General features: G+C 50.9%; 1 long non-coding RNA gene across 1 annotated transcript; it reads right to left on the bottom strand.

Moving 5' to 3' along the window:
* Positions 1 to 137: 137 nt before the first annotated feature.
* On the bottom strand, positions 138 to 5,970 carry LOC132363220 (uncharacterized). The gene is made up of 2 exons (XR_009502573.1): positions 5,782 to 5,970; positions 138 to 684 (listed from the first exon to the last, which is right to left on the bottom strand). It is a non-coding gene; the product is annotated as an uncharacterized LOC132363220 (long non-coding RNA).
* Between the last annotated feature and the right edge of the window lie 1,585 nt (positions 5,971 to 7,555).

The raw sequence follows: 7,555 nt of genomic DNA, 5'->3' as shown, positions 1-7,555 counted from the left end.
AGTGACGGTGTCACACCGCGTGATAAGCGCAGGGGAGACCCACAACAGGTGCATGTGAGGGTCGTGCAAACCCCACTGCCTACTGAAACACATTCACTCATTCAACGGGTTGGAAAAGAATTTCCAGACACAAGGCAGAATGTAAAAAAGAATTTATTGAAGGGTCGCTGCCAGAACAGCGGGCTGACTTTCTGATAGGGAGAGCTGACCCCGAGCATGGGTTACTTGTCTCTTTTTATAGCCAGGGAACAAAGGAACTTGCGAGTCATCTGCTGATTGGGTAGGGTATGCATACTTCCAGTGTGCAGAGTGGGGGGAAGAACAGGACAAATACCCTTCCTTATATGGGACGTGAAAGGAGCAGGGCAGAATGGCTGGGAGGGCTCAAAGACGGAATGGTTGCTACGTGACAGAGTGATGAGTCCCGTAACTCTCTGTTCCGGCGATGTTGGCCTTCTGAGTTTATCTTTTCTTTGTCCTTGGAGCACCACATTTCTCCCTCTCTTTAAATAAGCAAATAAAACAGCAATCCTCCTTTAACATTGCACCGGTCCCACCTTGGTTAGCAGTAAGGCTACAGCTCTCCTATTCTGTACAACCACTCCTGCTGGAGAATTTATTTGTTCTTGTAGAGTGTTAATTTGCGCTGCTAGGTTGACAATCTGTTGTGTGAGTTCGAGAGAGCTGTGGGGCAGTGAAAATAGAGTTTAAAATCCAGCTGAGCCTGTTCCTATCCCAATGATAATCCCTAAGACTGGTATTACAGTGAGGGCTGCCTGCTTTTGTTTGTGATTGAGAGTATAAGGAAAGCAGGATACGGTCACTGATAAGGGTAAGGTTAGGAATAATGTATGCAAGGGTACAGGTCCCCATTCAGTTGGCTGGAAGGCATAAATAAACATTGAATCAGCAAAGGAAATAGGTGCTGATTTGTATGGTCTAAGCAGATGTCTAAAGTGATGTTGGGGGCTTCCCTGGTGGCACAGTGGTTGAGAATCTGCCTGCCAATGCAGGGGACACGGGTTCAAGCCCTGGTCTGGGAAGATCCCACATGCCGCGGAGCAGCTGGGCCCGTGAGCCACAATTACTGAGCCTGCACGTCTGGAGCCTGTGCTCCGCAACAAGAGAGGCCACGATAGTGAGAGGCCCGCGCACCGCGATGAAGAGTGGTCCCCACTTGCCGCAACTAGAGAAAGCCCTCGCACAGAAACGAAGACCCAACACAGCCAAAAATAAATAAAAATAAATAAAAATTTTTTAAAAAAAGCATTGATTGCTAAAGTGATGTTGAAGTAGGGTTTCCCTAAATGAGTACGGGAATGTTCTATGCCCCCATAGGTGGTAGCTAAAGTCATTCCAGCTAAAGGGGAGAGGCAAGCAATCTTTGAGGAATGGGAAAAGTTGTAAGTCCAGTTAAAAGAAGGAATAGTAGGGTTCCACCCTATGTCATAGTCCTCGGGTGTCTTGAGTTTTCTGTCGTCTTCTTGTTTAATATTACAGGGTTGGAATCAAAAATTGTGGTTCTGATAGGGACAACTTGGGGATGGGGTGGGGCAGATGGAGGTCCCAAAATAGCTAGCCTGTGTCCAATTGGTGGTAACATTGGGAGGTTTTGGGAAGTAAATGCTGTAGAAAGGGGAATCAAAATAGTAAGTATGGGGATAGTTTGTTTTGTCGTCAGTTACGAGGGAAACCCATGTTTGCGTACAGGAAAGGGTGAACGTATGATTACAGGCCTGGGAAATATTGAGGAATTTACCTACAGGGGGCCCTGGTCAAGAGAGAGAGGATACATATAGAGGAGCCGGTTGTGCCATAGAGACTGAGGAGAATATGGGCCCTTGAAAGTTATAGTGAGGCCTCTGATGTATGTGGTTGAGAAGTATATGGTCCACTGTAGGTTTTACTCTAGAATTGACGGCCCATCCTGGTCTATCGAAATATGAGGGGGCTAAATAGGATTCAAGTTGGTTCCATTCATCTGGTGGAATGGGAATTGCCTTTAGGCCATACTGACTGGAGACAGTGGTACACATCCAACAGTTTCTGTATGAACCCGGTGAAGACTGAGGAGATTGAGGGCTTCCTGAACTGGCGGTAAATATGGGTGTCGACTGTATGTATGCACAGGAATGGAAAAAGGGAGAAGAATCAGAACGGTTTTTAGGCGGCTATGTTTAAGTATTGATAAAGTTGGTCCGGGGTATAATCTTGAAAGTCTCCTTGGAGGGTTTTGTCCCATGCTAACGGATATATGTACTGTCGTTGTTGGGCTGGGGTTAGATTCAATAGATGGGGGTTTTGGAGGTTTATATCTTGTAATAAGGAGAAAAGCAGAGTGCTGAGGCAGAAATCCGAGGCCAATCGGAGGGAGACGATGGAAAGGTCAGACTGAGGAGTTGACTCATAGTGCACATTTAAATTAGGAGCGGATGGTGCGGGTGGAATTAGAGTTATACCACCTTTGGGATATTTGAGTTAAGACAAAAATACCAAGAGGCAGTTCCACAGGAGTAGAATAGAATAACCCATGGGAGGGAAAAAGCCCAGAAAAAGAAAAGGAGGGTGACAAGATTAAAAAATCAGGCTATCGAGCCTTGAGGGCTGGGGAGGCGTCACCTGTCTTTTGAAGAGAAAGCGGAGGCTGTCCAAAGGCTCGCAACTATAGGAGGCATCTGGTGAATCACTGGTGGATTGAGGATTCTTGTCCTCTGGAGGAGGGGCTGCCTTTAGTCACGACATGTGGATCCAAAGAGTAAAGCCTTGTATTTTGGCAGCTGTAGGGGTGGCCAGCGGGGCTTTGTATGGTCCTGTCCACACTGCTTCGAGTGGTCTCCATTCCTGTGGAAGGTTCTTAACATATACCCACTCGCCTGGATGTAAGTGGGGAGCGGTTTCTGAAAAATTGGGATCTGGCTTAGGACTATTTTGGTCCTGGTATTCCCAGATATTCTTAAGAGTCAATCCTAACGTTGGGAGATACTGTACTAAATGGGTCTCTGGATCGCCCAGGAGGTCTGTGCTTAAGAATGATCCTCCACAGATTTCATAAGGCCTTATATGAGGCCTGGCCTTTGGAGTGATCTGGACTCTTAAGAGAGCAATAGCAAGAAGGGTGATCCATGTCTGGTGTGTCTCTATTGCTAACTTAGATATTTCTTGAGGGCTTGATTGGCTCTTTCTACCTTGCCTGATGCCTGAGGGCGCCAAATGAAGATAATAACTGATTTGGAGGGCCTCGCTGATGCCTTGGGTCATACCTGAAATAAATGCAGGGCCATTATCCGATTGTAATGAGCGTGGCATTCCAAACCGAGGTACGATATGTTCCACGAGGGTAGTGGTAACCTCGGATGCTCTCAGTCTTAGTAGGGAAGGCCTCTACCCATCCCATGAAGGTATCTACCATGACTAGGAAATACCTGAAGCCTTTACAAGGGGGCATGTGGGTGAAATACATCTGCCAATCTTCTCCTGGTTGGCTCCCCTGCCTTTGGATTGGATGGAACAGCAGCGGGGGTGTTTATAGCCCCTTCTCGGTTGGCCCGGTGACAGACCGGACAGGCCTGGGATATAGATTGGAGGATTGAGAGGATTCCTTTTCCTGTGAATATTGTCCCCACCAGTCTGAAGAGGGATTTGGCTCCTAAATGGGTAGCCTGCTGAAGGTGGTTTAGAATCTTCCATCGGGAGGCTTCTAGTAAAAGAAGTTTGGTGTCTGGGCTCTGTAGCTACCCTTCAGGGGTTAGAGTGAACCCACGGTTTTGTCCCTCTTTAAGTGCCGATGGTGAGTACTGTGGTGGTGAAGGGTCTAAACTTCGGATCAGGAGAACCTGTAGGACGTTCTGGGGGCCCTTTGGCTTCCCTATCTGCTATATTATTTCCTTTGGTTATGTCCAGCAGGTCCTTCTGGTGTGCCCTGCAGTGGATGATAGCTAATTCCTTAGGGGATTTTATGGCCTCTAATAGGTCCAAGATGTCTGGTCCATGTTTGATTGGGGTGTTAGGTGTGGTAAGTAGGCCCTTTCCTTCCAAATGGCCGCATGAGCATGGACTACGTGGAAGGCGTATACCGAGTCTGTGTAAATGTTAATTCGTAGTCCTTTTCCCAGTTGGAGCGCTCCAGCTAGTGCTATAAGCTCTGCTTTCTGGGCAGAGGTAGTTGCCCCATGGAGTGGGCCTGACTCTTACCACCTCTGTTAAACTGACTATTGCATATCCCGAAACCTTTCGACCTTCTCAAATGAAACGACTGCTGTCTGTACACCATTCTGCATCTGGGTTGGGTAAAGGGGTGTCCTGTAGAGCTGCCCTAGCACTGTAGGCATGATCAACAACTTCTAAACAGGAATGTAGTAGAGGGGTGTTGGGATTTGGGCTGGGCAAGAGAGTGGCATGGTTTAGAGTGGTACAAGGCTTGACTGATATTTCTGACCCCTCTAAGAATAAAGCTTGATTTTTTTCTTTTTTCTTTTTTTTTAAAATTTTTGGCTGCGTTGGGTCTTCGTTGCTGCACGAGGGCTTTCTCTAGTTGTGGTGAGCAGGGGCTACTCTTCGTTGTGGTGCGCGGGCTTCTCATTGCGGTGGCTTCTCTTGGTGTGGAGCGTGGGCTCTAGGCGGGCAGGCTTCAGTAATTGTGGAGCATGGGCTCCACAGTTGTGGCTCGTGGGCTCCACAGTTGTGGCTCGTGGGCTCTAGAGTGCAGGCTCAGTAGTTGTGGCGCACGGGCTTAGTTGCTCTGCGGCATGCGGGATCTTCCCGGACCAGGGCTCGAACCCGTGTCCCCTGCAATGGCAGGCGGATTCTTAACCACTGCGCCACCAGGGAAGCCCCAGCTTGACATTTTTGGATTCTACTATCTGAAATTCAACGGAATGCCTTGGAATTAAGGACATCCATGACCTGGTGCGGAGTGTCAACAGTAAGCGGTTGTCCTGTTGTCGGTTTGGAGGCTTCTTCTGTTAGTAGTGCCGCAGCAGCTAATGCCCTTAGACAGGGAGACCATCCCTAAAGTGTCAACTCTAGGGTTTTAGATAGGTAGGCCACTGGGCATTAAGATGGTCCCAAGGATTGTGTCAACACTCCCAGAGCTACCCCCATTTTCTCATGAACAAAGAGAGAGAAGAGTTTTGTTAAGTCTGGTAAGCCTAGGGCCGGGGCGTGACTAGGGTCTTCTTTATTTGTTTAAAGGCTGCCTCCATTTCAGGGATCCATTTAAGAGTGAGATCTCCTGGTCCTCTGAGAGCGTCATGAAGAGGCTTAATTAACAGGCCATAAGTAGGGATACAAATTCGGCAGAAGCCTGCCAACCTAAAAAGGTTCTAAGCTGTTGTTTAGTAGCTGCCATGGCCAATTAGGGCGTGGGCCTGCCGTTCTGGGGGACGGAGTGGGGAGTCCCCCGGTTTGGGGCGGGGAGCGGTCAGAGCTCAACCTGCTAATTACAAAAGGATAGGGACGCTGACCGCGCGGGGAGGTGGCGGGCCGCAGGTGTCTCGGCTTGCGGAGGTCACGCAGGGCCTGCTCTAGGCGGAGGCTCGGACGTGGGGGTTAGGACGGGAGATGGGATGCTGAGGTCACCTGGGCCTAGCTCGGCTCGCGGGGCGGCGCGCCGGCGTCCGGCCGGCTCCCGAGGGGTGGGGGGGGGCCTGAGCTTGGGGGCGGCGGGCCGGGCCGCCAGCTCGGTTTCGGGGGCCGGGCAGGCCCACGCCGCTGCCAAGCCCGCCCGACTCGGGGGTCGCGCTCGGGTCCAGGGGGCGGGTCCCCAGACCTCGGCCGCCTCACCTGGCTCGCTCCCGTCGCCCGCTGGCTCCGCCGGCCCCGCCTCTCCCGGCGCCACGCCGCGCCCGCCTCCGCTGAGCGCAGCTACGCCGCGTCCGGCCGCGGTCGCCGCTGACGGTATCCCGGGCTCCCCGCTCCTTAATATGGCGTCGGTCGCGACTCCGCGCCGTCCGGCGCCCGCCGGCGGGCGCGCTCCCGCGGCCGGCCACGCCCCCGCGCCGGCGCGCTGCGTGTGCCGACCCCGTCCCCCCTGCGTGCGGCTGCGCTTGCGCGCCTCAGGCGTCGCTGGAGGACGTGACGTAGCCCGAGATTCGAATCAATACAGGAAGCGTGGCACCACGGGTGGCCCAGGGTAACCGCGCGGGAACAGGATCCGAGGCCCGCGGAGGCGGCTACGTGGGAATCTGGGGGGAGTGGCTCCTCTCAGTTTAGGGTGTCGTTCTTAGTAGGGGACGGTCGCAGAAACAGGTACTCCTGGGCAGATGCACACCGCAAGGATGTAGTCACACCGCGTGATAAGCGCAGGTGAGACCCACAACAGGTGCAGGTGAGGGTCGTGCAAACCCCACTGCCTACTGAAACACATTCACTCATTCATTCAACAACACTTATTGCGTTCCTATGAGTGCTCCTCCAGGCCCTCCAAGCAGGGAACAAAACAGATAAAAATCTCTGCTCAAAAAATGGGCAAAGGATCCAAACGGACATTTCTCCCAAGAAAATAATGGCCAATTCATGAGAAAATGGTCACCACCTTTAGTCCATGGAGAAATGCAAATCAAAACCACAGAGCTACCACTTTAGCCTTCTGGATGGCTGTGATTTTAAAAATAATAATAAAAATAAACACCCCATCACCCCAACCCAGGAAAATAAGTGTTGACAAAGACGTGGAACCCTCATACATTGCTGTGGGATTGTAAAATAGGGAAGCGACTATGGGAACACTGGCTGTTACCCATAAAGTTATATGTAGAATTACCGGATGGCCCAGCTATTCCACTCCTACAATTGGAGATCTGTGTGAAAATTAGTAAACAGAAACCTCATTTAAAATGGAGTAGGGGGCTTCCCTGGTGGCGCAGTGGTTGAGAATCTGCCTGCCAATGCAGGGGACACGGGTTCGAGCCCTGGTCTGGGAAGATCCCACATGCCGCAGAGCAACTAGGCCCGTGAGCCACAACTACTGAGCCTGCGCGTCTGGAGCCTGTGCTCCGCAACGAGAGAGGCCGCGACAGTGAGAGGCCCGCGCACCGCAATGAAGAGTGGCCCCCGCTCGCCGCAACTAGAGAAAGCCCTCGCACAGAAACGAAGACCCAACACAACCATAAATAAATAAATAAATAAAATAAATTAAAATTAAAAAAAAATAAATAAATAAAAAATAAAAAATAAAATAAAATAAAATGGAGTAGGGAGTTCCCTGGAGGTCCAGTGGTTAGGACTCGGAGCTTTCACTGCTGTGGCCTGGGTTTGATCCTTGGTCGGGGAACTAAGATCCTGCAAGACGCGCCTCACGGCCAAAAAAAAAAAAAAAAAAAAGTGGAGTCAGGAAGCCAGAATGGGGCATTCTTAATTTCTACTGTAACTGAGCAGGACGCTATGGAACCTTCCCGGAACAGACACACCACCCCCACCTCCATGTCCTCCGCCTGCCTCCTTTTTTGTTGTTGTTTTTAAATATTTATTTATTTGGCTGCGTTGGATCTTAGTTGCGGCATGCCGTGCGTGGGCTTCTCCAGTTGCAGCGCGCAGGCTTCTCTCTAGTTGTGGTGCG

This window comes from Balaenoptera ricei, chromosome 3 (assembly GCF_028023285.1).
Source record: "Balaenoptera ricei isolate mBalRic1 chromosome 3, mBalRic1.hap2, whole genome shotgun sequence".
Classification (NCBI taxonomy): domain Eukaryota; kingdom Metazoa; phylum Chordata; class Mammalia; order Artiodactyla; family Balaenopteridae; genus Balaenoptera; species Balaenoptera ricei.
The sequence above is the reverse complement of the archived record's forward strand: the minus strand, read 5'-3'. Positions and strand labels throughout refer to the sequence as shown.